Genomic DNA, 27,725 nt, shown 5'->3' with positions numbered 1-27,725 from the left:
TTTAAATATCGCTTATTTTCACAGAAATCCCTGTTTTTCCCCTAAAATATCGCTTATTTTCACAGAAATCCCTGTTTTTCCCCTAAAATATCGCTTATTTTCATAGAAATCCCTGTTTTTCCCCTAAAATATCGCTTATTTTCATAGAAATCCCTGTTTTTCCCCATTAAATGTCGCTTATTTTCACAGAAATCCCTGTTTTTCCCCTAAAATATCGCTTATTTTCACAGAAATCCCTGTTTTTCCCCTAAAATATCGCTTATTTTCACAGAAATCCCTGTTTTTCCCCTAAAATATCGCTTATTTTCACAGAAATCCCTGTTTTTCCCCTAAAATATCGCTTATTTTCACAGAAATCCCTGTTTTTCCCCTAAAATATCGCTTATTTTCACAGAAATCCCTGTTTTTCCCCTAAAATATCGCTTATTTTCACAGAAATCCCTGTTTTTCCCCTAAAATATCGCTTATTTTCACAGAAATCCCTGTTTTTCCCCTAAAATATCGCTTATTTTCACAGAAATCCCTGTTTTTCCCCTAAAATATCGCTTATTTTCACAGAAATCCCTGTTTTTCCCCTAAAATATCGCTTATTTTCACAGAAATCCCTGTTTTTCCCCTAAAATATCGCTTATTTTCACAGAAATCCCTGTTTTTCCCCTAAAATATCGCTTATTTTCACAGAAATCCCTGTTTTTCCCCTTAAAATATCGCTTATTTTCATAGAAATCCCTGTTTTTCCCCTAAAATATCGCTTATTTTCACAGAAATCCCTGTTTTTCCATTTAAATATCGCTTATTTTCACAGAAATCCCTGTTTTTCCCCTAAAATATCGCTTATTTTCACAGAAATCCCTGTTTTTCCCCTAAAATATCGCTTATTTTCATAGAAATCCCTGTTTTTCCCCTAAAATATCGCTTATTTTCATGGAAATCCCTGTTTTTAACATATCGCTTATTTTCACAGAAATCCCTGTTTTTCCCCTAAAATATCGCTTATTTTCACAGAAATCCCTGTTTTTCCCCTAAAATATCGCTTATTTTCACAGAAATCCCTGTTTTTCCCCTAAAATATCGCTTATTTTCACAGAAATCCCTGTTTTTCCCCTAAAATATCGCTTATTTTCACAGAAATCCCTGTTTTTCCCCTAAAATATCGCTTATTTTCACAGAAATCCCTGTTTTTCCCCTAAAATATCGCTTATTTTCATAGAAATCCCTGTTTTTCCCCTACAAATATCGCTTATTTTTATAGAAATCCCTGTTCTTCCCCTAAAATATCGCTTATTTTCACAGAAATCCCTGTTTTTCCCCTAAAATATCGCTTATTTTCATAGAAATCCCTGTTTTTAACCTTAAATGTCGCTTATTTTCATACAAATCCCTGTTTTTCCACTAAAATATCGCTTATTTTCACAGAAGTCCCTGTTTTTCCCCTAAAATATTGCTTATTTTCACAGAAATCCCTGTTTTTCCCCTAAAATATCGCTTATTTTCACAGAAATCCCTGTTTTTCCCCTAAAATATCGCTTATTTTCACAGAAATCCCTGTTTTTCCCCTAAAATATCGCTTATTTTCACAGAAATCCCTGTTTTTCCCCTAAAATATCGCTTATTTTCACAGAAATCCCTGTTTTTCCCCTTAAATATCGCTTATTTTCACAGAAATCCCTGTTTTTCCCCTAAAATATCGCTTATTTTCACAGAAATCCCTGTTTTTCCCCTAAAATATCGCTTATTTTCACAGAAATCCCTGTTTTTCCCCTAAAATATCGCTTATTTTCACAGAAATCCCTGTTTTTCCCCTTAAATATCGCTTATTTTCACAGAAATCCCTGTTTTTCCCCTAAAATATCGCTTATTTTCACAGAAATCCCTGTTTTTCCCCTTAAAATATCGCTTATTTTCATAGAAATCCCTGTTTTTCCCCTAAAATATCGCTTATTTTCACAGAAATCCCTGTTTTTCCCCTTAAATATCGCTTATTTTCACAGAAATCCCTGTTTTTCCCCTAAAATATCGCTTATTTTCATAGAAATCCCTGTTTTTCCCTTTAAATATCGCTTATTTTCACAGAAATCCCTGTTTTTCCCTAAAATATCGCTTATTTTCATAGAAATCCCTGTTTTTCCCCTAAAATATCGCTTATTTTCACAGAAATCCCTGTTTTTCCCCTAAAATATCGCTTATTTTCACAGAAATCCCTGTTTTTCCCCTTAAATATCGCTTATTTTCATAGAAATCCCTGTTTTTCCCTTTAAATATCGCTTATTTTCACAGAAATCCCTGTTTTTCCCCTTAAATATCGCTTATTTTCACAGAAATCCCTGTTTTTCCCCTAAAATATCGCTTATTTTCACAGAAATCCCTGTTTTTCCCCTAAAATATCGCTTATTTTCACAGAAATCCCTGTTTTTCCCCTTAAATATCGCTTATTTTCATAGAAATCCCTGTTTTTCCCCTAAAATATCGCTTATTTTCATAGAAATCCCTGTTTTTCCCCTAAAATGTCTCTTATTTTCACAGAAATCCCTGTTTTTCCCCTAAAATATCGCTTATTTTCACAGAAATCCCTGTTTTTCCCCTAAAATATCGCTTATTTTCACAGAAATCCCTGTTTTTCCCCTAAAATATCGCTTATTTTCACAGAAATCCCTGTTTTTCCATTTAAATATCGCTTATTTTCATAGAAATCCCTGTTTTTCCCCTAAAATATCGCTTATTTTCACAGAAATCCCTGTTTTTCCCCTAAAATATCGCTTATTTTCACAGAAATCCCTGTTTTTCCCCTAAAATATCGCTTATTTTCATAGAAATCCCTGTTATTTCCCCTAAAATATCGCTTATTTTCACAGAAATCCCTGTTTTTCCCCTAAAATATCGCTTATTTTCATAGAAATCCCTGTTTTTCCCCTAAAATATCGCTTATTTTCACAGAAATCCCTGTTTTTCCCCTAAAATATCGCTTATTTTCACAGAAATCCCTGTTTTTCCCCTAAAATATCGCTTATTTTCACAGAAATCCCTGTTTTTCCCCTTAAATATCGCTTATTTTCACAGAAATCCCTGTTTTTCCCCTAAAATATCGCTTATTTTCACAGAAATCCCTGTTTTTCCCCTAAAATATCGCTTATTTTCACAGAAATCCCTGTTTTTCCCCTAAAATATCGCTTATTTTCACAGAAATCCCTGTTTTTCCCCTTAAATATCGCTTATTTTCACAGAAATCCCTGTTTTTCCCCTTAAATATCGCTTATTTTCACAGAAATCCCTGTTTTTCCCCTAAAATATCGCTTATTTTCACAGAAATCCCTGTTTTTCCCCTTAAATATCGCTTATTTTCATAGAAATCCCTGTTTTTCCCCTAAAATATCGCTTATTTTCACAGAAATCCCTGTTTTTCCCCTAAAATATCGCTTATTTTCACAGAAATCCCTGTTTTTCCCCTAAAATATCGCTTATTTTCACAGAAATCCCTGTTTTTCCCCTAAAATATCGCTTATTTTCATAGAAATCCCTGTTTTTCCCCTAAAATATCGCTTATTTTCACAGAAATCCCTGTTTTTCCCCTAAAATATCGCTTATTTTCACAGAAATCCCTGTTTTTCCCCTAAAATATCGCTTATTTTCACAGAAATCCCTGTTTTTCCCCTAAAATATCGCTTATTTTCATAGAAATCCCTGTTTTTCCCCTAAAATATCGCTTATTTTCACAGAAATCCCTGTTTTTCACCCTAAAATATCGCTTATTTTCATAGAAATCCCTGTTTTTCCCTTTAAATATCGCTTATTTTCATAGAAATCCCTGTTTTTCCCCTAAAATATCGCTTATTTTCACAGAAATCCCTGTTTTTCCCCTAAAATATCGCTTATTTTCATAGAAATCCCTGTTTTTCCCCTAAAATATTGCTTATTTTCACAGAAATCCCTGTTTTTCCCCTAAAATATCGCTTATTTTCATAGAAATCCCTGTTTTTCCCTTTAAATATCGCTTATTTTCACAGAAATCCCTGTTTTTCCCTTTAAATATCGCTTATTTTCACAGAAATCCCTGTTTTTCCCCTTAAATATCGCTTATTTTCATAGAAATCCCTGTTTTTCCCCTAAAATATCGCTTATTTTCACAGAAATCCCTGTTTTTCCCCTAAAATATCGCTTATTTTCACAGAAATCCCTGTTTTTCCCAAAAAATATCGCTTATTTTCACAGAAATCCCTGTTTTTCCCCTAAAATATCGCTTATTTTCACAGAAATCCCTGTTTTTCCCCTAAAATATTGCTTATTTTCACTAGAAATCCCTGTTTTTCCCCTAAAATATCGCTTATTTTCACAGAAATCCCTGTTTTTCCCCTTAAATATCGCTTATTTTCACAGAAATCCCTGTTTTTCCCCTTAAATATCGCTTATTTTCACAGAAATCCCTGTTTTTCCCCTAAAATATCGCTTATTTTCACAGAAATCCCTGTTTTTCCCCTAAAATATCGCTTATTTTCACAGAAATCCCTGTTTTTCCCCTAAAATATCGCTTATTTTCACAGAAATCCCTGTTTTTCCCCTAAAATATCGCTTATTTTCACAGAAATCCCTGTTTTTCCCCTAAAATATCGCTTATTTTCACAGAAATCCCTGTTTTTCCCCTAAAATATCGCTTATTTTCACAGAAATCCCTGTTTTTCCCCTTTAAATATCGCTTATTTTCATAGAAATCCCTGTTTTTCCCCTAAAATATCGCTTATTTTCATAGAAATCCCTGTTTTTCCCTTAAATATCGCTTATTTTCACAGAAATCCCTGTTTTTCCCCTAAAATATCGCTTATTTTCACAGAAATCCCTGTTTTTCCCTTAAATATCGCTTATTTTCACAGAAATCCCTGTTTTTCCCCTAAAATATCGCTTATTTTCATAGAAATCCCTGTTTTTCCCCTAAAATATCGCTTATTTTCACAGAAATCCCTGTTTTTCCCCTAAAATATCGCTTATTTTCATAGAAATCCCTGTTTTTCCCTTAAATATCGCTTATTTTCACAGAAATCCCTGTTTTTCCCCTAAAATATCGCTTATTTTCACAGAAATCCCTGTTTTTCCCCTAAAATATCGCTTATTTTCATCAGAAATCCCTGTTTTTCCCCTAAAATATCGCTTATTTTCACAGAAATCCCTGTTTTTCCCCTAAAATATCGCTTATTTTCACAGAAATCCCTGTTTTTCCCCTAAAATATCGCTTATTTTCACAGAAATCCCTGTTTTTCCCCTTAAATATCGCTTATTTTCACAGAAATCCCTGTTTTTCCCCTAAAATATCGCTTATTTTCACAGAAATCCCTGTTTTTCCCCTAAAATATCGCTTATTTTCACAGAAATCCCTGTTTTTCCCCTAAAATATCGCTTATTTTCATAGAAATCCCTGTTTTTCCCTTTAAATATCGCTTATTTTCATAGAAATCCCTGTTTTTCCCCTAAAATATCGCTTATTTTCACAGAAATCCCTGTTTTTCCTAAAATATCGCTTATTTTCATAGAAATCCCTGTTTTTCCCCTAAAATATCGCTTATTTTCACAGAAATCCCTGTTTTTCCCCTAAAATATCGCTTATTTTCACAGAAATCCCTGTTTTTCCCCTAAAATATCGCTTATTTTCACAGAAATCCCTGTTTTTCCCCTAAAATATCGCTTATTTTCACAGAAATCCCTGTTTTTCCCCTTAAATATCGCTTATTTTCACAGAAATCCCTGTTTTTCCCCTAAAATATCGCTTATTTTCATAGAAATCCCTGTTTTTCCCCTAAAATATCGCTTATTTTCACAGAAATCCCTGTTTTTCCCAAAAAATATCGCTTATTTTCACAGAAATCCCTGTTTTTCCCCTAAAATATCGCTTATTTTCACAGAAATCCCTGTTTTTCCCCTAAAATATTGCTTATTTTCACAGAAATCCCTGTTTTTCCCCTAAAATATCGCTTATTTTCACAGAAATCCCTGTTTTTCCCAAAAAATATCGCTTATTTTCACAGAAATCCCTGTTTTTCCCCTAAAATATCGCTTATTTTCACAGAAATCCCTGTTTTTCCCCTAAAATATCGCTTATTTTCACAGAAATCCCTGTTTTTCCCCTTAAAATATCGCTTATTTTCACAGAAATCCCTGTTTTTCCCCTTAAATATCGCTTATTTTCACAGAAATCCCTGTTTTTCCCCTAAAATATCGCTTATTTTCACAGAAATCCCTGTTTTTCCCCTAAAATATCGCTTATTTTCACAGAAATCCCTGTTTTTCCCCTAAAATATCGCTTATTTTCACAGAAATCCCTGTTTTTCCCCTAAAATATCGCTTATTTTCACAGAAATCCCTGTTTTTCCCCTTAAATATCGCTTATTTTCATAGAAATCCCTGTTTTTCCCCTTAAATATCGCTTATTTTCATAGAAATCCCTGTTTTTCCCCTAAATATCGCTTATTTTCACAGAAATCCCTGTTTTTCCCCTAAAATATCGCTTATTTTCACAGAAATCCCTGTTTTTCCCCTAAAATATCGCTTATTTTCACAGAAATCCCTGTTTTTCCCTAAAATATCGCTTATTTTCACAGAAATCCCTGTTTTTCCCCTAAAATATCGCTTATTTTCACAGAAATCCCTGTTTTTCCCCTAAAATATCGCTTATTTTCACAGAAATCCCTGTTTTTCCCCTAAAATATCGCTTATTTTCACAGAAATCCCTGTTTTTCCCCTAAAATATCGCTTATTTTCACAGAAATCCCTGTTTTTCCCCTAAAATATCGCTTATTTTCACAGAAATCCCTGTTTTTCCCCTAAAATATCGCTTATTTTCATAGAAATCCCTGTTTTTCCCCTAAAATATCGCTTATTTTCACAGAAATCCCTGTTTTTCCCCTAAAATATCGCTTATTTTCATAGAAATCCCTGTTTTTCCCCTAAAATATCGCTTATTTTCATAGAAATCCCTGTTTTTCCCCTTAAAATATCGCTTATTTTCACAGAAATCCCTGTTTTTCCCCTAAATATCGCTTATTTTCATAGAAATCCCTGTTTTTCCCCTTAAATATCGCTTATTTTCACAGAAATCCCTGTTTTTCCCCTAAAATATCGCTTATTTTCACAGAAATCCCTGTTTTTCCCTTTAAATATCGCTTATTTTCATAGAAATCCCTGTTTTTCCCCTAAAATATCGCTTATTTTCACAGAAATCCCTGTTTTTCACCCTAAAATATCGCTTATTTTCCTAGAAATCCCTGTTTTTCCCCTTAAATATCGCTTATTTTCACAGAAATCCCTGTTTTTCCCTTAAATATCGCTTATTTTCACAGAAATCCCTGTTTTTCCCCTAAAATATCGCTTATTTTCACAGAAATCCCTGTTTTTCCCCTTAAATATCGCTTATTTTCACAGAAATCCCTGTTTTTCCCCTAAAATATCGCTTATTTTCATAGAAATCCCTGTTTTTCCCCTAAAATATCGCTTATTTTCATAGAAATCCCTGTTTTTCCCATTAAATATCGCTTATTTTCATAGAAATCCCTGTTTTTCCCCTAAAATATCGCTTATTTTCACAGAAATCCCTGTTTTTCCCCTAAAATATCGCTTATTTTCACAGAAATCCCTGTTTTTCCCCTAAAATATCGCTTATTTTCACAGAAATCCCTGTTTTTCCCCTAAAATATCGCTTATTTTCACAGAAATCCCTGTTTTTCCCCTAAAATATCGCTTATTTTCACAGAAATCCCTGTTTTTCCCCTAAAATATCGCTTATTTTCATAGAAATCCCTGTTTTTCCCCTTAAATATTGCTTATTTTCACAGAAATCCCTGTTTTTCCCCTTAAAATATCGCTTATTTTCACAGAAATCCCTGTTTTTCCCAAAATATCGCTTATTTTCACAGAAATCCCTGTTTTTCCCCTAAAATGTCGCTTATTTTCACAGAAATCCCTGTTTTTCCCCTAAAATATCGCTTATTTTCATAGAAATCCCTGTTTTTCCCCAAAAATATCGCTTATTTTCACAGAAATCCCTGTTTTTCCCCCAAAATATCGCTTATTTTCACAGAAATCCCTGTTTTTCCCCTAAAATATCGCTTATTTTCATAGAAATCCCTGTTTTTCCCCTTAAATATCGCTTATTTTCACAGAAATCCCTGTTTTTCCCCTAAAATATCGCTTATTTTCACAGAAATCCCTGTTTTTCCCCTAAAATATCGCTTATTTTCATAGAAATCCCTGTTTTTCCCCTAAAATATCGCTTATTTTCACAGAAATCCCTGTTTTTCCCCTAAAATATCGCTTATTTTCACAGAAATCCCTGTTTTTCCCCTAAAATATCGCTTATTTTCACAGAAATCCCTGTTTTTCCCTAAAATATCGCTTATTTTCATAGAAATCCCTGTTTTTCCCCTAAAATATCGCTTATTTTCACAGAAATCCCTGTTTTTCCCCTAAAATATCGCTTATTTTCACAGAAATCCCTGTTTTTCCCCTTAAATATCGCTTATTTTCACAGAAATCCCTGTTTTTCCCCTTAAATATCGCTTATTTTCCTAGAAATCCCTGTTTTTCCCCTAAAATATCGCTTATTTTCACAGAAATCCCTGTTTTTCCCTTTAAATATCGCTTATTTTCATAGAAATCCCTGTTTTTCCTAAATATCGCTTATTTTCACAGAAATCCCTGTTTTTCCCCTAAAATATCGCTTATTTTCATAGAAATCCCTGTTTTTCCCTAAAATGTCGCTTATTTTCCTAGAAATCCCTGTTTTTCCCCTAAAATATCGCTTATTTTCACAGAAATCCCTGTTTTTCCCCTAAAATATCGCTTATTTTCACAGAAATCCCTGTTTTTCCCCTAAAATATCGCTTATTTTCATAGAAATCCCTGTTTTTCCCCTAAAATATCGCTTATTTTCACAGAAATCCCTGTTTTTCCCCTAAAATATCGCTTATTTTCACAGAAATCCCTGTTTTTCCCCTAAAATATCGCTTATTTTCACAGAAATCCCTGTTTTTCCCCTAAAATATCGCTTATTTTCACAGAAATCCCTTTTTTTCCCCCTAAAATATCGCTTATTTTCATAGAAATCCCTGTTTTTCCCTTTAAATATCGCTTATTTTCACAGAAATCCCTGTTTTTCCCCTAAAATATCGCTTATTTTCATAGAAATCCCTGTTTTTCCCTTAAATATCGCTTATTTTCATAGAAATCCCTGTTTTTCCCTTAAATATCGCTTATTTTCATAGAAATCCCTGTTTTTCCCCTAAAATATCGCTTATTTTCACAGAAATCCCTGTTTTTCCCCTTAAATATCGCTTATTTTCATAGAAATCCCTGTTTTTCCCCTAAAATATCGCTTATTTTCATAGAAATCCCTGTTTTTCCCCTAAATATCGCTTATTTTCACAGAAATCCCTGTTTTTCCCCTAAAATATCGCTTATTTTCACAGAAATCCCTGTTTTTCCCCTAAAATATCGCTTATTTTCACAGAAATCCCTGTTTTTCCCCTTAAATATTGCTTATTTTCATAGAAATCCCTGTTTTTCCCCTAAAATATCGCTTATTTTCCAGAAATCCCTGTTTTTAAACCTTAAATATCGCTTATTTTCACAGAAATCCCTGTTTTTCCCATAAAATATCGCTTATTTTCACAGAAATCCCTGTTTTTCCCCTAAAATATCGCTTATTTTCACAGAAATCCCTGTTTTTCCCCTAAAATATCGCTTATTTTCATCAGAAATCCCTGTTTTTCCCCTAAAATATCGCTTATTTTCACAGAAATCCCTGTTTTTCCCCTTAAATATCGCTTATTTTCATAGAAATCCCTGTTTTTCCCCTTAAATATCGCTTATTTTCATAGAAATCCCTGTTTTTCCCCTAAATATCGCTTATTTTCACAGAAATCCCTGTTTTTCCCCTAAAATATCGCTTATTTTCATAGAAATCCCTGTTTTTCCCCTAAAATATTCGCTTATTTTCACAGAAATCCCTGTTTTTCCCCTTAAATATCGCTTATTTTCATAGAAATCCCTGTTTTTCCCCTAAAATATCGCTTATTTTCACAGAAATCCCTGTTTTTCCCCTAAAATATCGCTTATTTTCACTAGAAATCCCTGTTTTTCCCCTAAAATATCGCTTATTTTCACAGAAATCCCTGTTTTTCCCTAAAATATCGCTTATTTTCATAGAAATCCCTGTTTTTCCCCTAAAATATTGCTTATTTTCATAGAAATCCCTGTTTTTCCCCTAAAATATCGCTTATTTTCACAGAAATCCCTGTTTTTCCCCTAAAATATCGCTTATTTTCATAGAAATCCCTGTTTTTCCCCTAAAATATCGCTTATTTTCACAGAAATCCCTGTTTTTAACCCTTAAATATCGCTTATTTTCATAGAAATCCCTGTTTTTCCCCTAAAATATCGCTTATTTTCACAGAAATCCCTGTTTTTCCCCTAAAATATCGCTTATTTTCACAGAAATCCCTGTTTTTCCCCCAAAAAATAGCTTATTTTCATAGAAATCCCTGTTTTTCCCCTAAATATCGCTTATTTTCACAGAAATCCCTGTTTTTCCCCTTAAATATCGCTTATTTTCACAGAAATCCCTGTTTTTCCCCTAAAATATCGCTTATTTTCACAGAAATCCCTGTTTTTCCCCTAAAATATCGCTTATTTTCACAGAAATCCCTGTTTTTCCCCTAAAATATCGCTTATTTTCATAGAAATCCCTGTTTTTCCCCTAAAATATCGCTTATTTTCACAGAAATCCCTGTTTTTAAACTTAAATATCGCTTATTTTCATAGAAATCCCTGTTTTTCCCCTAAAATATCGCTTATTTTCAGAGAAATCCCTGTTTTTAACCCCTTAAATATCGCTTATTTTCATAGAAATCCCTGTTTTTCCCCTAAATATCGCTTATTTTCATAGAAATCCCTGTTTTTCCCCTTAAATATCGCTTATTTTCACAGAAATCCCTGTTTTTCCCCTAAAATATCGCTTATTTTCACAGAAATCCCTGTTTTTCCCCTAAAATATCGCTTATTTTCACAGAAATCCCTGTTTTTCCCCTAAAATATCGCTTATTTTCATAGAAATCCCTGTTTTTCCCCTAAAATATCGCTTATTTTCATAGAAATCCCTGTTTTTCCCCTAAAATATCGCTTATTTTCACAGAAATCCCTGTTTTTCCCCTAAAATATCGCTTATTTTCACAGAAATCCCTGTTTTTCCCCTAAAATATCGCTTATTTTCACAGAAATCCCTGTTTTTCCCCTAAAATATCGCATATTTTCATAGAAATCCCTGTTTTTCCCCTTAAATATCGCTTATTTTCATAGAAATCCCTGTTTTTCCCCTAAAATATCGCTTATTTTCACAGAAATCCCTGTTTTTCCCCTAAAATATCGCTTATTTTCACAGAAATCCCTGTTTTTCCCCTTAAATATCGCTTATTTTCATAGAAATCCCTGTTTTTCCCCTTAAATATCGCTTATTTTCACAGAAATCCCTGTTTTTCCCCTAAAATATCGCTTATTTTCACAGAAATCCCTGTTTTTCCCATAAAATATCGCTTATTTTCACAGAAATCCCTGTTTTTCCCCTAAAATATCGCTTATTTTCACAGAAATCCCTGTTTTTCCCCTAAAATATCGCTTATTTTCACAGAAATCCCTGTTTTTAACCCTTAAATATCGCTTATTTTCACAGAAATCCCTGTTTTTCCCCTTAAATATCGCTTATTTTCATAGAAATCCCTGTTTTTCCACTTTAAATATCGCTTATTTTCATAGAAATCCGTTTTTTCCCCTTAAATATCGCTTATTTTCACAGAAATCCCTGTTTTTCCCCTAAAATGTCGCTTATTTTCATAGAAATCCCTGTTTTTCGCCTAAAATATTGCTTATTTTCCTAGAAATCCCTGTTTTTCCCCTTAAATATCGCTTATTTTCATAGAAATCCCTGTTTTTCCCTTTAAATATCGCTTATTTTCACAGAAATCCCTGTTTTTCCTCTAAAATATCGCATATTTTACTAGGAATCCCTGTTTTTCCCTTTAAATATCGCTTATTTTCACAGAAATCCCTGTTTTTAAACCTTAAATATCGCTTATTTTCATAGAAATCCCTGTTTTTCCCCTAAAATATCGCTTATTTTCATAGAAATCCCTGTTTTTCCCCTAAAATATCGCTTATTTTCACAGAAATCCCTGTTTTTCCCAAGAAATATCGCTTATTTTCATAGAAATCCCTGTTTTTCCCCTAAAATATCGCTTATTTTCACAGAAATCCCTGTTTTTAACCCTTAAATATCGCTTATTTTCATAGAAATCCCTGTTTTTCCCCTAAAATATCGCTTATTTTCACAGAAATCCCTGTTTTTCCCCTAAAATGTCGCTTATTTTCATAGAAATCCCTGTTTTTCCCCCCAAAAAATAGCTTATTTTCATAGAAATCCCTGTTTTTCCCCTTAAATATCGCTTATTTTCATAGAAATCCCTGTTTTTCCCTTTAAATATCGCTTATTTTCACAGAAATCCCTGTTTTTCCCCTAAAATATTCGCTTATTTTCCTAGAAATCCCTGTTTTTCCCCTAAAATATCGCTTATTTTCACAGAAATCCCTGTTTTTCCCAAGAAATATCGCTTATTTTCATAGAAATCCCTGTTTTTCCCCTAAAATATCGCTTATTTTCACAGAAATCCCTGTTTTTAAACTTAAATATCGCTTATTTTCATAGAAATCCCTGTTTTTTCCCCTAAAATATCGCTTAATTTCAGAGAAATCCCTGTTTTTAAACCTTAAATATCGCTTATTTTCATAGAAATCCCTGTTTTTAAACCATAAATATCACTTATTTTCATAGAAATCCCTATTTTTCCCCTAAAATGTCTCTTATTTTCACAGAAATCCCTGTTTTTCCCCTTAAATATCTCTTATTTTCACAGAAATCCCTGTTTTTCCCCTAAAATATCGCTCATTTTCACAGAAATCCCTGTTTTTCCCCTAAAATATCGCTTATTTTCACAGAAATCCCTGTTTTTCCCCTAAAATATCGCTTATTTTCATAGAAATCCCTGTTTTTCCCCTAAAATATCGCTTATTTTCATAGAAATCCCTGTTTTTCCCCTAAAATATCGCTCATTTTCACAGAAATCCCTGTTTTTCCCCTAAAATATCGCTTCTTTTCACAGAAATCCCTGTTATTCCCCTAAAATATTGCTTATTTTCCTAGAAATCCCTGTTTTTCCCCTAAAATATCGCATATTTTCATAGAAATCCCTGTTTTTCCCCTTAAATATCGCTTATTTTCACAGAAATCCCTGTTTTTCCCCTAAAATATCGCTTATTTTCCTAGAAATCCCTGTTTTTCCCCTAAAATATCGCTTATTTTCACAGAAATCCCTGTTTTTCCCCTTAAATATCGCTTATTTTCATAGAAATCCCTGTTTTTCCCCTTAAATATTGCTTATTTTCATAGAAATCCCTGTTTTTCCCCTAAAATATCGCTTATTTTCATAGAAATCCCTGTTTTTCGCCTTAAATATTGCTTATTTTCACAGAAATCCCTGTTTTTCCCAAAAAATATCGCTTATTTTCATAGAAATCCCTGTTTTTCCCCTAAAATATCGCATAATTTAATAGAAATCCCTGTTCATCCCCTAAAATATCGCTTATTTTCATAGAAATCCCTGTTTTTAACCCTTAAATATCGCTTATTTTCACAGAAATCCCTGTTTTTCCACTTAAATATCGCTTATTTTCATAGAAATCCCTGTTTTTAACCCTTAAATATCGCTTATTTTCATAGAACTCCCTGTTTTTCCCCTTAAATATCGCTTATTTTCACAGATATCCCTGTTTTTCCCCCAAAATATCGCTTATTTTCACAGAAATCCCTGTTTTTCCCCTTAAATATCGATTATTTTCCGAGAAATCCCTGTTTTTCCCCTAAAATATCGCTTATTTTCATAGAAATCCCTGTTTTTCCACTTTAAATATCGCTTATTTTCCTAGAAATCCCTGTTTTTCCCCTTAAATATCGCTTATTTTCATAGAAATCCCTGTTTTTCCCTTTAAATATCACTTATTTTCACAGAAATCCCTGTTTTTCCCCTTAAATATTGCTTATTTTCATAGAAATCCCTGTTTTTCCCCTTAAATATCGCTTATTTTCACAGAAATCCCTGTTTTTCGCCTTAAATATCGCTTATTTTCATAGAAATCCCTGTTTTTCCACTTTAAATATCGCTTATTTTCACAGAAATCCCTGTTTTTCCCTTTAAATATCGCTTATTTTCATAGAAATCCCTGTTTTTCCCCTTAAATATCGCTTATTTTCACAGAAATCCCTGTTTTTCCCCTGAAATATCGCTTATTTTCACAGAAATCCGTGTTTTTCCCCTTAAATATCGCTTATTTTCACAGAAATCCCTGTTTTTCCCCTTAAATATCGCTTATTTTCATAGAAATCCCTGTTTTCCCCCCATAATATCGCTTATTTTCATAGAAATCCCTGTTTTTAAACCATTAATATCGCTTATTTTCATAGAAATCCCTGTTTTTCCCCTAAAATGTCTCTTATTTTCACAGAAATCCCTGTTTTTCCCAAAAAATATCGCTTATTTTCACAGAAATCCCTGTTTTTCCCCTAAAATATCGCTTATTTTCACAGAAATCCCTGTTTTTCCCCTAAAATATCGCTTATTTTACGAGAAATCCCTGTTTTTCCCCTAAAATATCGCTTATTTTCACAGAAATCCCTGTTTTTCCCCTAAAATATCGCTTATTTTCATAGAAATCCCTGTATTTCCCCTTAAATATTGCTTATTTTCACAGAAATCCCTGTTTTTCCCCTTAAATATCGCTTATTTTCACAGAAATCCCTGTTTTTCCCAAAAAATATCGCTTATTTTCACAGAAATCCCTGTTTTTCCCCTAAAATATTGCTTATTTTCCTAGAAATCCCTGTTTTTAAACCTTAAATATCGCTTATTTTCATAGAAATCCCTGTTTCTACCCTAAAATATCGCTTATTTTCACAGAAATCCCTGTTTTTCCACTTTAAATATCTCTTATTTTCATAGAAATCAGTGTTTTTAACCTGAAATATCGCTTATTTTCATAGAAATCCCTGTTTTTCCCCTAAAATATCGCTTATTTTCACAGAAATCCCTGTTTTTCCCCTAAAATGTCACTTATTTTCCTAGAAATCCCTGTTTTTAAACCTTAAATATCTCTTATTTTCACAGAAATCCCTGTTTTTCCCAAAAAATATCGCATATTTTAATAAAAATCCCTGTTTTTCAGCTAAAATATCGCTTTTTTTCACAGAAATCCCTGTTTTTCCCCTAAAATATCGCTTATTTTCATAGAAATACCTGTTTTTAACCCTAAAATATCGCTTATTTTCATAGAAATCCCTGTTTTTCCCCTAAAATATCGCATAATTTATTAGAAATCCCTGTTCATCCCCTAAAATATCGCTTACTTTCATAGAAATCCCTGTTTTTCCCCTTAAATATCGCTTATTTTCACAGAAATCCCTGTTTTTCCCCTTAAATATCGCTTATTTTCCTAGAAATCCCTGTTTTTAAACCTTAAATATCGCTTATTTTCACAGAAATCCCTGTTTTTCCACTTTAAATATCTGTTATTTTCATAGAAATCATTGTTTTTAACCTGAAATATCGCTTATTTTAATAGAAATCCCTGTTTTTAACCTAAAATATCGCTTATTTTCATAGAAATCCCTGTTTTTAACCCTAAAATGTCACTTATTTTCCTAGAAATCCCTGTTTTTAAACCTTAAATAGCGCTTATTTTCATAGAAATCCCTGTTTTTCCCTTTAAATATCGCTTATTTTCACAGAAATCCCTGTTTTTCCCCTAAAATATCGCTTATTTTCATAGAAATCCCTGTTTTTCCCCTTAAATATCGCTTATTTTCCTAGAAATCCCTGTTTTTCCCCTAAAATATCGCTTATTTTCACAGAAATCCCTGTTTTTCCCCTAAAATATCGCTTATTTTCACAGAAATCCCTGTTTTTCCCCTAAAATATCAAATAATTTAATATAAATCCCTGTTCATCCCCTAAAATGTCGCATATTTTACTAGAAATCCCTGTTTTTCCCTTTAAATATCGCTTATTTTCACAGAAATCCCTGTTTTTCCACTTTAAATATCGCTTATTTTCATAGAAACCCCTGTTTTTAACCCTTAAATATCGGTTATTTTCATAGAAATCCCTGTTTTTCCCCTAAAATATCGCTTATTTTCCTAGAAATCCCAGTTTATAAACCTTAAATATCGCTTATTTTCATAGAAATCCCTGTTTCTACCCTAAAATATCACTTATTTTCATAGAAATCCCTGTTTTTCCACTTTAAATATCTCTTATTTTCATAGAAATCATTGTTTTTGAACTGAAATATCGCTTATTTTCACAGAAATCCCTGTTTTTCCGTTTAAATATCGCTTATTTTCACAGAAATCCCTGTTTTTCCCCTAAAATATTGCTTATTTTCATAGAAATCCCTGTTTTTCCCCTAAAATATCGCTTATTTTCCTACAAATCCCTGTTTTTAAACCTTAAATATCGCTTATTTTCACAGAAATCCCTGTTTATCCCCTAAAATATCGCTTATTTTCACAGAAATCCCTGTTTTTGCCATAAAATATCGCTTATTTTCACAGAAATCCCTGTTTTTCCCCAAAAATATCGCTTATTTTCACAGAAATCCCTGTTTTTCCCCTAAAATATCGCTTATTTTCATAGAAACCCCTGTTTTTAACCCTTAAATATCGCTTATTTTCACAGAAATCCCTGTTTTTCCCCTTAAATATCGCTTATTTTCATAGAAATCCCTGTTTTTCCACTTTAAATATCGCTTATTTTCATAGAAATCCGTTTTTTTCCCCTTAAATATCGCTTATTTTCACAGAAATCCCTGTTTTTCCCCTAAAATGTCGCTTATTTTCATAGAAATCCCTGTTTTTCGCCTAAAATATTGCTTATTTTCCTAGAAATCCCTGTTTTTCCCCTTAAATATCGCTTATTTTCATAGAAATCCCTGTTTTTCCCTTTAAATATCGCTTATTTTCACAGAAATCCCTGTTTTTCCTCTAAAATATCGCATATTTTACTAGGAATCCCTGTTTTTCCCTTTAAATATCGCTTATTTTCACAGAAATCCCTGTTTTTCCTTAAATATCGCTTATTTTCATAGAAATCCCTGTTTTTCCCCTAAAATATTGCTTATTTTCATAGAAATCCCTGTTTTTCCCCTAAAATATCGCTTATTTTCACAGAAATCCCTGTTTTTCCCAAGAAATATCGCTTATTTTCATAGAAATCCCTGTTTTTCCCCTAAAATATCGCTTATTTTCACAGAAATCCCTGTTTTTAACCCTTAAATATCGCTTATTTTCATAGAAATCCCTGTTTTTCCCCTAAAATATCGCTTATTTTCACAGAAATCCCTGTTTTTCTCCTAAAATGTCGCTTATTTTCATAGAAATCCCTGTTTTTCCCCCCAAAAAATAGCTTATTTTCATAGAAATCCCTGTTTTTCCCCTTAAATATCGCTTATTTTCATAGAAATCCCTGTTTTTCCCTTTAAATATCGCTTATTTTCACAGAAATCCCTGTTTTTCCCCTAAAATATTGCTTATTTTCCTAGAAATCGCTGTTTTTCCCCTAAAATATCGCTTATTTTCACAGAAATCCCTGTTTTTCCCAAGAAATATCGCTTATTTTCATAGAAATCCCTATTTTTCCCCTAAAATATCGCTTATTTTCACAGAAATCCCTGTTTTTAAACTTAAATATCGCTTATTTTCATAGAAATCCCTGTTTTTTCCCCTAAAATATCGCTTAATTTCAGAGAAATCCCTGTTTTTAAACCTTAAATATCGCTTATTTTCATAGAAATCCCTGTTTTTAAACCTAAATATCGCTTATTTTCATAGAAATCCCTATTTTTCCCCTAAAATGTCTCTTATTTTCACAGAAATCCCTGTTTTTCCCCTTAAATATCGCTTATTTTCACAGAAATCCCTTTTTTTCCCCCCATAATATCGCTCATTTTCACAGAAATCCCTGTTTTTCCCCTAAAATATCACTTATTTTCACAGAAATCCCTGTTTTTCCCCTAAAATATCGCTTATTTTCATAGAAATCCCTGTTTTTCCACTAAAATATCGCTTATTTTCATAGAAATCCCTGTTTTTCCCCTAAAATATCGCTCATTTTCACAGAAATCCCTGTTTTTCCCCTAAAATATCGCTTCTTTTCACAGAAATCCCTGTTATTCCCCTAAAATATTGCTTATTTTCCTAGAAATCCCTGTTTTTCCCCTAAAATATCGCATATTTTCATAGAAATCCCTGTTTTTCCCCTTAAATATCGCTTATTTTCATAGAAATCCCTGTTTTTCCCCTAAAATATCGCTTATTTTCCTAGAAATCCCTGTTTTTCCCCTAAAATATCGCTTATTTTCACAGAAATCCCTGTTTTTCCCCTTAAATATCGCTTATTTTCATAGAAATCCCTGTTTTTCCCCTTAAATATCGCTTATTTTCATAGAAATCCCTGTTTTTCCCCTAAAATATCGCTTATTTTCATAGAAATCCCTGTTTTTCCCTTAAATATTGCTTATTTTCACAGAAATCCCTGTTTTTCCCAAAAAATATCGCTTATTTTCATAGAAATCCCTGTTTTTCCCCTAAAATATCGCTTATTTATAGAAATCCCTGTTTTTCCCCTAAAATATCGCTTATTTTCATAGAAATCCCTGTTTTTAACCCTTAAATATCGCTTATTTTCACAGAAATCCCTGTTTTTCCACTTAAATATCGCTTATTTTCACAGAAATCCCTGTTTTTCCCCTTAAATATCGCTTATTTTCATAGAACTCCCTGTTTTTCCCCTTAAATATCGCTTATTTTCATAGAAATCCCTGTTTTTAACCCTTAAATATCGCTTATTTTCATAGAAATCCCTGTTTTTCCCCTAAAATATCGCTTATTTTCCTACAAATCCCTGTTTTTAAACCTTAAATATCGCTTATTTTCACAGAAATCCCTGTTTCTACCCTTAAATATCGCTTTTTTTCATAGAAATCCCTGTTTTTAAACCTTAAATATCGCTTATTTTCATCGAAAACCCTGTTTTTCCCTTAAATATCGCTTATTTTCATAGAAACCCCTGTTTTTAACCCTTAAATATCGCTTATTTTCATAGAAATCCCTGTTTTTCCCCTAAAATATCGCATATTTTCACAGAAATCCCTGTTTTTAAACCATAAATATCACTTATTTTCATAGAAATCCCTATTTTTCCCCTTAAATATCGCTTATTTTCATAGAAATCCCTGTTTTTCCCCTAAAATATCGCTCATTTTCACAGAAATCCCTGTTTTTCCCCTAAAATATTGCTTATTTTCCTAGAAATCCCTGTTTTTCCCCTAAAATATCGCATATTTTACTAGAAATCCCATTTTTTCCCTTTAAATATCGCTTATTTTCACAGAAATCCCTGTTTTTCCCCTTAAATATCGCTTATTTTCATAGAAATCCCTGTTTTTTCCCCTTAAATATCGCTTATTTTCACAGAAATCCCTGTTTTTAAACCTTAAATATCGCTTATTTTCATAGAAATCCCTGTTTTTCCCCTAAAATATCGCTTATTTTCACAGAAATCCTGTTTTTCCCCTAAAATATCGCTTATTTTCACAGAAATCCCTGTTCATCCCCTAAAATATTGCTTATTTTCCTAGAAATCCCTGTTTTTCCCCTAAAATATCGCATATTTTACTAGAAATCCCTGTTTTTCCCCTAAAATATCGCTTATTTTCACAGAAATCCCTGTTTTTCTCCTAAAATGTCGCTTATTTTCATAGAAATCCCTGTTTTTCCCCCCAAAAAATAGCTTATTTTCATAGAAATCCCTGTTTTTCCCCTTAAATATCGCTTATTTTCATAGAAATCCCTGTTTTTCCCTTTAAATATCGCTTATTTTCACAGAAATCCCCGTTTTTCCCCTAAAATATTGCTTATTTTCCTAGAAATCCCTGTTTTTCCCCTAAAATATCGCTTATTTTCACAGAAATCCCTGTTTTTCCCAAGAAATATCGCTTATTTTCATAGAAATCCCTGTTTTTTCCCCTTAAATATCGCTTATTTTCACAGAAATCCCTGTTTTTAAACCTTAAATATCGCTTATTTTCATAGAAATCCCTGTTTTTCCCCTAAAATATTGCTTATTTTCACAGAAATCCCTGTTTTTCCCCTAAAATATCGCTTAATTTCAGAGAAATCCCTGTTTTTAAACCTTAAATATCGCTTATTTTCATAGAAATCCCTGTTTTTAAACCATAAATATCACTTATTTTCATAGAAATCCCTATTTTTCCCCTAAAATGTCTCTTATTTTCACAGAAATCCCTGTTTTTCCCCTTAAATATCGCTTATTTTCACAGAAATCCCTTTTTTTCCCCCCATAATATCGCTCATTTTCACAGAAATCCCTGTTTTTCCCCTAAAATATCGCTTATTTTCACAGAAATCCCTGTTTTTCCCCTAAAATATCGCTTATTTTCATAGAAATCCCTGTTTTTCCACTAAAATATCGCTTATTTTCATAGAAATCCCTGTTTTTCCCCTAAAATATCGCTCATTTTCACAGAAATCCCTGTTTTTCCCCTAAAATATCGCTTCTTTTCACAGAAATCCCTGTTATTCCCCTAAAATATTGCTTATTTTCCTAGAAATCCCTGTTTTTCCCCTAAAATATCGCATATTTTCATAGAAATCCCTGTTTTTCCCCTTAAATATCGCTTATTTTCATAGAAATCCCTGTTTTTCCCCTAAAATATCGCTTATTTTCCTAGAAATCCCTGTTTTTCCCCTAAAATATCGCTTATTTTCACAGAAATCCCTGTTTTTCCCCTTAAATATCGCTTATTTTCATAGAAATCCCTGTTTTTCCCCTTAAATATTGCTTATTTTCATAGAAATCCCTGTTTTTCCCCTAAAATATCGCTTATTTTCATAGAAATCCCTGTTTTTCGCCTTAAATATCGCTTATTTTCACAGAAATCCCTGTTTTTCCCAAAAAATATCGCTTATTTTCATAGAAATCCCTGTTTTTCCCCTAAAATATCGCATAATTTAATAGAAATCCCTGTTCATCCCCTAAAATATCGCTTATTTTCATAGAAATCCCTGTTTTTAACCCTTAAATATCGCTTATTTTCACAGAAATCCCTGTTTTTCCACTTAAATATCGCTTATTTTCATAGAAATCCCTGTTTTTAACCCTTAAATATCGCTTATTTTCATAGAACTCCCTGTTTTTCCCCTTAAATATCGCTTATTTTCACAGATATCCCTGTTTTTCCCCCAAAATATCGCTTATTTTCACAGAAATCCCTGTTTTTCCCCTTAAATATCGATTATTTTCCGAGAAATCCCTGTTTTTCCCCTAAAATATCGCTTATTTTCATAGAAATCCCTGTTTTTCCACTTTAAATATCGCTTATTTTCATAGAAATCCCTGTTTTTTCCCCTAAAATATCGCTTATTTTCACAGAAATCCCTGTTTTTAAACCTTAAATATCGCTTATTTTCATAGAAATCCCTGTTTTTCCCAAAAAATATCGCTTATTTTCACAGAAATCCCTGTTTTTCCCTAAAATATCGCTTATTTTCACAGAAATCCCTGTTTTTCCCCTAAAATATTGCTTATTTTCCTAGAAATCCCTGTTTTTCCCCTTAAATATCGCATATTTTACTAGAAATCCCTGTTTTTCCCTTTAAATATCGCTTATTTTCACAGAAATCCCTGTTTTTCCCCTTAAATATCGCTTATTTTCATACAAATCCCTGTATTTCCCCTTAAATATTGCTTATTTTCATAGAAATCCCTGTTTTTCCCCTAAAATATCGCTTATTTTCATAGAAACCCCTGTTTTTAACACTTAAATATCGCTTATTTTCATAGAAATCCCTGTTTTTCCCCTAAAATATCGCTTATTTTCACAGAAATCCCTGTTTTTCCCCTAAAATGTCGCTTATTTTCATAGAAATCCCTGTTTTTCGCCTTAAATATCGCTTATTTTCCTAGAAATCCCTGTTTTTCCCCTTAAATATCGCTTATTTTCATAGAAATCCCTGTTTTTCCCTTTAAATATCGCTTATTTTCACAGAAATCCCTGTTTTTCCCCTTAAATATTGCTTATTTTCATAGAAATCCCTGTTTTTCCCCTAAAATATCGCTTATTTTCACAGAAATCCCTGTTTTTCGCCTTAAATATCGCTTATTTTCATAGAAATCCCTGTTTTTCCCCTTAAATATCGCTTATTTTCATAGAAATCCCTGTTTTTAACCCTTAAATATCGCTTATTTTCATAGAAATCCCTGTTTTTCCCCTAAAATATCGCTTATTTTCCTACAAATCCCTGTTTTTAAACCTTAAATATCGCTTATTTTCACAGAAATCCCTGTTTCTACCCTTAAATATCGCTTTTTTTCATAGAAATCCCTGTTTTTAAACCTTAAATATCGCTTATTTTCATAGAAAACCCTGTTTTTCCCTTAAATATCGCTTATTTTCATAGAAACCCCTGTTTTTAACCCTTAAATATCGCTTATTTTCATAGAAATCCCTGTTTTTCCCCTAAAATATCGCATATTTTCACAGAAATCCCTGTTTTTAAACCATAAATATCACTTATTTTCATAGAAATCCCTATTTTTCCCCTTAAATATCGCTTATTTTCATAGAAATCCCTGTTTTTCCCCTAAAATATCGCTCATTTTCACAGAAATCCCTGTTTTTCCCCTAAAATATTGCTTATTTTCCTAGAAATCCCTGTTTTTCCCCTAAAATATCGCATATTTTACTAGAAATCCCATTTTTTCCCTTTAAATATCGCTTATTTTCACAGAAATCCCTGTTTTTCCCCTTAAATATCGCTTATTTTCATAGAAATCCCTGTTTTTTCCCCTTAAATATCGCTTATTTTCACAGAAATCCCTGTTTTTAAACCTTAAATATCGCTTATTTTCATAGAAATCCCTGTTTTTCCCCTAAAATATCGCTGATTTTCACAGAAATACCTGTTTTTCCCCTAAAATATCGCTTATTTTCACAGAAATCCCTGTTCATCCCCTAAAATATTGCTTATTTTCCTAGAAATCCCTGTTTTTCCCCTAAAATATCGCATATTTTACTAGAAATCCCTGTTTTTGCCAAAAAATATCGCTTATTTTCACAGAAATCCCTGTTTTTCCCCTTAAATATTGCTTATTTTCATAGAAATCCCTGTATTTCCCCTTAAATATTGCTTATTTTCATAGAAATCCCTGTTTTTCCCCTTAAATATCGCTTATTTTCACAGAAATCCCTGTTTTTCCCCTAAAATATCGCTTATTTTCATAGAAATCCCTGTTTTTCCCCTTAAATATCGCTTATTTTCATAGAAACCCCTGTTTTTAACCCTTAAATATCGCTTATTTTCATAGAAATCCCTGTTTTTCCCATAAAATATCGCTTATTTTCCTAGAAATCCCTGTTTTTCCCCTAAAATGTCGCTTATTTTCACAGAAATCCCTGTTTTTCCCCTAAAATATTGCTTATTTTCCTAGAAATCCCTGTTTTTCCCCTTAAATATCGCTTATTTTCATAGAAATCCCTGTTTTTCCCTTTAAATATCGCTTATTTTCACAGAAATCCCCGTTTTTCCCCTTAAATATTGCTTATTTTCATAGAAATCCCTGTTTTTCCCCTAAAATATTGCTTATTTTCACAGAAATCCCAGTTTTTCGCCTTAAATATCGCTTATTTTCATAGAAATCCCTGTTTTTCCCCTTAAATATCGCTTATTTTCATAGAAATCCCTGTTTTTAACCCTTAAATATCGCTTATTTTCATAGAAATCCATGTTTTTCCCCTAAAATATCGCTTATTTTCATAGAAATCCCTGTTTTTAAACCTTAAATATCGCTTATTTTCACAGAAATCCCTGTTTCTACCCTTAAATATCGGTTATTTTCATAGAAATCCCTGTTCATCCCCTAAAATATTGCTTATTTTCCTAGAAATCCCTGTTTTTCCCCTAAAATATCGCATATTTTACTAGAAATCCCTGTTTTTGCCAAAAAATATCGATTATTTTCACAGAAATCCCCGTTTTTCCCCTTAAATATTGCTTATTTTCATAGAAATCCCTGTATTTCCCCTTAAATATTGCTTATTTTCATAGAAATCCCTGTTTTTCCCCTTAAATATCGCTTATTTTCACAGAAATCCCTGTTTTTCCACTTTAAATATCGCTTATTTTCATAGAAATCCCTGTTTTTCCCAAAAAATATCGCTTATTTTCATAGAAACCCCTGTTTTTAACCCTTAAATATCGCTTATTTTCACAGAAATCCCTGTTTTTCCCCTAAAATATCGCTTATTTTCCTAGAAATCCCTGTTTTTCCCCTAAAATGTCGCTTATTTTCATAGAAATCCCTGTTTTTCCCCTAAAATATTGCTTATTTTCCTAGAAATCCCTGTTTTTCCCCTTAAATATCGCTTATTTTCATAGAAATCCCTGTTTTTCCCCTTAAATATCGCTTATTTTCACAGAAATCCCCGTTTTTCCCCTTAAATATTGCTTATTTTCATAGAAATCCCTGTTTTTCCCCTAAAATATTGCTTATTTTCACAGAAATCCCAGTTTTTCGCCTTAAATATCGCTTATTTTCATAGAAATCCCTGTTTTTCCCCTTAAATATCGCTTATTTTCATAGAAATCCCTGTTTTTAACCCTTAAATATCGGTTATTTTCATAGAAATCCCTGTTTTTCCCCTAAAATATCGCTTATTTTCATAGAAATCCCTGTTTTTAAACCTTAAATATCGCTTATTTTCACAGAAATCCCTGTTTCTACCCTTAAATATCGGTTATTTTCATAGAAATCCCTGTTTTTAAACCTTAAATATTGCTTATTTTCACAGAAATCCCTGTTTTTCCCCTTAAATATCGCTTATTTTCCTAGAAATCCCTGTTTTTAAACCTTAAATATCGCTTATTTTCACAGAAATCCCTGTTTTTCCACTTTAAATATCTGTTATTTTCATAGAAATCATTGTTTTTAACCTGAAATATCGCTTATTTTAATAGAAATCCCTGTTTTTAACCTAAAATATCGCTTATTTTCATAGAAATCCCTGTTTTTAACCCTAAAATGTCACTTATTTTCCTAGAAATCCCTGTTTTTAAACCTTAAATAGCGCTTATTTTCATAGAAATCCCTGTTTTTCCCTTTAAATATCGCTTATTTTCACAGAAATCCCTGTTTTTCCCCTAAAATATCGCTTATTTTCATAGAAATCCCTGTTTTTCCCCTTAAATATCGCTTATTTTCCTAGAAATCCCTGTTTTTCCCCTAAAATATCGCTTATTTTCACAGAAATCCCTGTTTTTCCCCTAAAATATCGCTTATTTTCACAGAAATCCCTGTTTTTCCCCTAAAATATCAAATAATTTAATATAAATCCCTGTTCATCCCCTAAAATGTCGCATTATTTTACTAGAAATCCCTGTTTTTCCCTTTAAATATCGCTTATTTTCACAGAAATCCCTGTTTTTCCACTTTAAATATCGCTTATTTTCATAGAAATCCCTGTTTTTAACCTTAAATATCGCTTATTTTCATAGAAATCCCTGTTTTTAACCCTTAAATATCGGTTATTTTCATAGAAATCCCTGTTTTTCCCCTAAAATATCGCTTATTTTCCTAGAAATCCCAGTTTATAAACCTTAAATATCGCTTATTTTCATAGAAATCCCTGTTTCTACCCTAAAATATCGCTTATTTTCATAGAAATCCCTGTTTTTCCACTTTAAATATCGCTTATTTTCATAGAAATCATTGTTTTTGAACTGAAATATCGCTTATTTTCACAGAAATCCCTGTTTTTCCGTTTAAATATCGCTTATTTTCACAGAAATCCCTGTTTTTCCCCTAAAATATTGCTTATTTTCATAGAAATCCCTGTTTTTCCCCTAAAATATCGCTTATTTTCCTACAAATCCCTGTTTTTAAACCTTAAATATCGCTTATTTTCACAGAAATCCCTGTTTATCCCCTAAAATATCGCTTATTTTCACAGAAATCCCTGTTTTTCCCATAAAATATCGCTTATTTTCACAGAAATCCCTGTTTTTCCCCAAAAATATCGCTTATTTTCACAGAAATCCCTGTTTTTCCCCTAAAATATCGCTTATTTTCATAGAAATCCCTGTTTTTCCCCTTAAATATCGCTTATTTTCACAGAAATCCCTGTTTTTCCCCTTAAATATCGCTTATTTTCATAGAAATCCCTGTTTTTCCACTTTAAATATCGCTTATTTTCATAGAAATCCCTGTTTTTTCCCCTTAAATATCGCTTATTTTCACAGAAATCCCTGTTTTTCCCCTAAAATGTCGCTTATTTTCATAGAAATCCCTGTTTTTCGCCTAAAATATTGCTTATTTTCCTAGAAATCCCTGTTTTTCCCCTTAAATATCGCTTATTTTCATAGAAATCCCTGTTTTTCCCTTTAAATATCGCTTATTTTCACAGAAATCCCTGTTTTTCCTCTAAAATATCGCATATTTTACTAGGAATCCCTGTTTTTCCCTTTAAATATCGCTTATTTTCACAGAAATCCCTGTTTTTAAACCTTAAATATCGCTTATTTTCATAGAAATCCCTGTTTTTCCCCTAAAATATTGCTTATTTTCATAGAAATCCCTGTTTTTCCCCTAAAATATCGCTTATTTTCACAGAAATCCCTGTTTTTCCCAAGAAATATCGCTTATTTTCATAGAAATCCCTGTTTTTCCCCTAAAATATCGCTTATTTTCACAGAAATCCCTGTTTTTAACCCTTAAATATCGCTTATTTTCATAGAAATCCCTGTTTTTCCCCTAAAATATCGCTTATTTTCACAGAAATCCCTGTTTTTCTCCTAAAATGTCGCTTATTTTCATAGAAATCCCTGTTTTTCCCCCCAAAAAATAGCTTATTTTCATAGAAATCCCTGTTTTTCCCCTTAAATATCGCTTATTTTCATAGAAATCCCTGTTTTTCCCTTTAAATATCGCTTATTTTCACAGAAATCCCCTGTTTTTCCCCTAAAATATTGCTTATTTTCCTAGAAATCCCTGTTTTTCCCCTAAAATATCGCTTATTTTCACAGAAATCCCTGTTTTTCCCAAGAAATATCGCTTATTTTCATAGAAATCCCTATTTTTCCCCTAAAATATCGCTTATTTTCACAGAAATCCCTGTTTTTAAACTTAAATATCGCTTATTTTCATAGAAATCCCTGTTTTTCCCCTAAAATATCGCTTATTTTCAGAGAAATCCCTGTTTTTAAACCTTAAATATCGCTTATTTTCATAGAAATCCCTGTTTTTAAACCATAAATATCACTTATTTTCATAGAAATCCCTATTTTTCCCCTAAAATGTCTGCTTATTTTCACAGAAATCCCTGTTTTTCCCCTTAAATATCGCTTATTTTCACAGAAATCCCTGTTTTTCCCCTAAAATATCGCTCATTTTCACAGAAATCCCTGTTTTTCCCCTAAAATATCGCTTATTTTCACAGAAATCCCTGTTTTTCCCCTAAAATATCGCTTATTTTCATAGAAATCCCTGTTTTTCCACTAAAATATCGCTTATTTTCAT

At 32.1% G+C, this 27,725-nt stretch overlaps 1 long non-coding RNA gene across 1 annotated transcript in view; it reads right to left on the bottom strand.

The window, feature by feature from the left end:
* LOC128075071 (uncharacterized) overlaps positions 1 to 25,820 on the bottom strand; it is a 32,058-nt gene extending 6,238 nt beyond the window's left edge. The window contains exon 1 of the long non-coding RNA XR_008203577.1: positions 25,641 to 25,820. This is a non-coding gene — a long non-coding RNA (uncharacterized LOC128075071). The remainder of the gene's footprint in view (positions 1 to 25,640) is intronic.
* Between the last annotated feature and the right edge of the window lie 1,905 nt (positions 25,821 to 27,725).

Source organism: Tympanuchus pallidicinctus, unplaced genomic scaffold (assembly GCF_026119805.1).
Source record: "Tympanuchus pallidicinctus isolate F22 unplaced genomic scaffold, pur_lepc_1.0 scaffold111, whole genome shotgun sequence".
Taxonomy (NCBI): Eukaryota; Metazoa; Chordata; class Aves; order Galliformes; family Phasianidae; genus Tympanuchus; species Tympanuchus pallidicinctus.
Note: the sequence above shows the minus strand (reverse complement) of the source record. Positions and strands in the feature narration are given on the sequence as shown.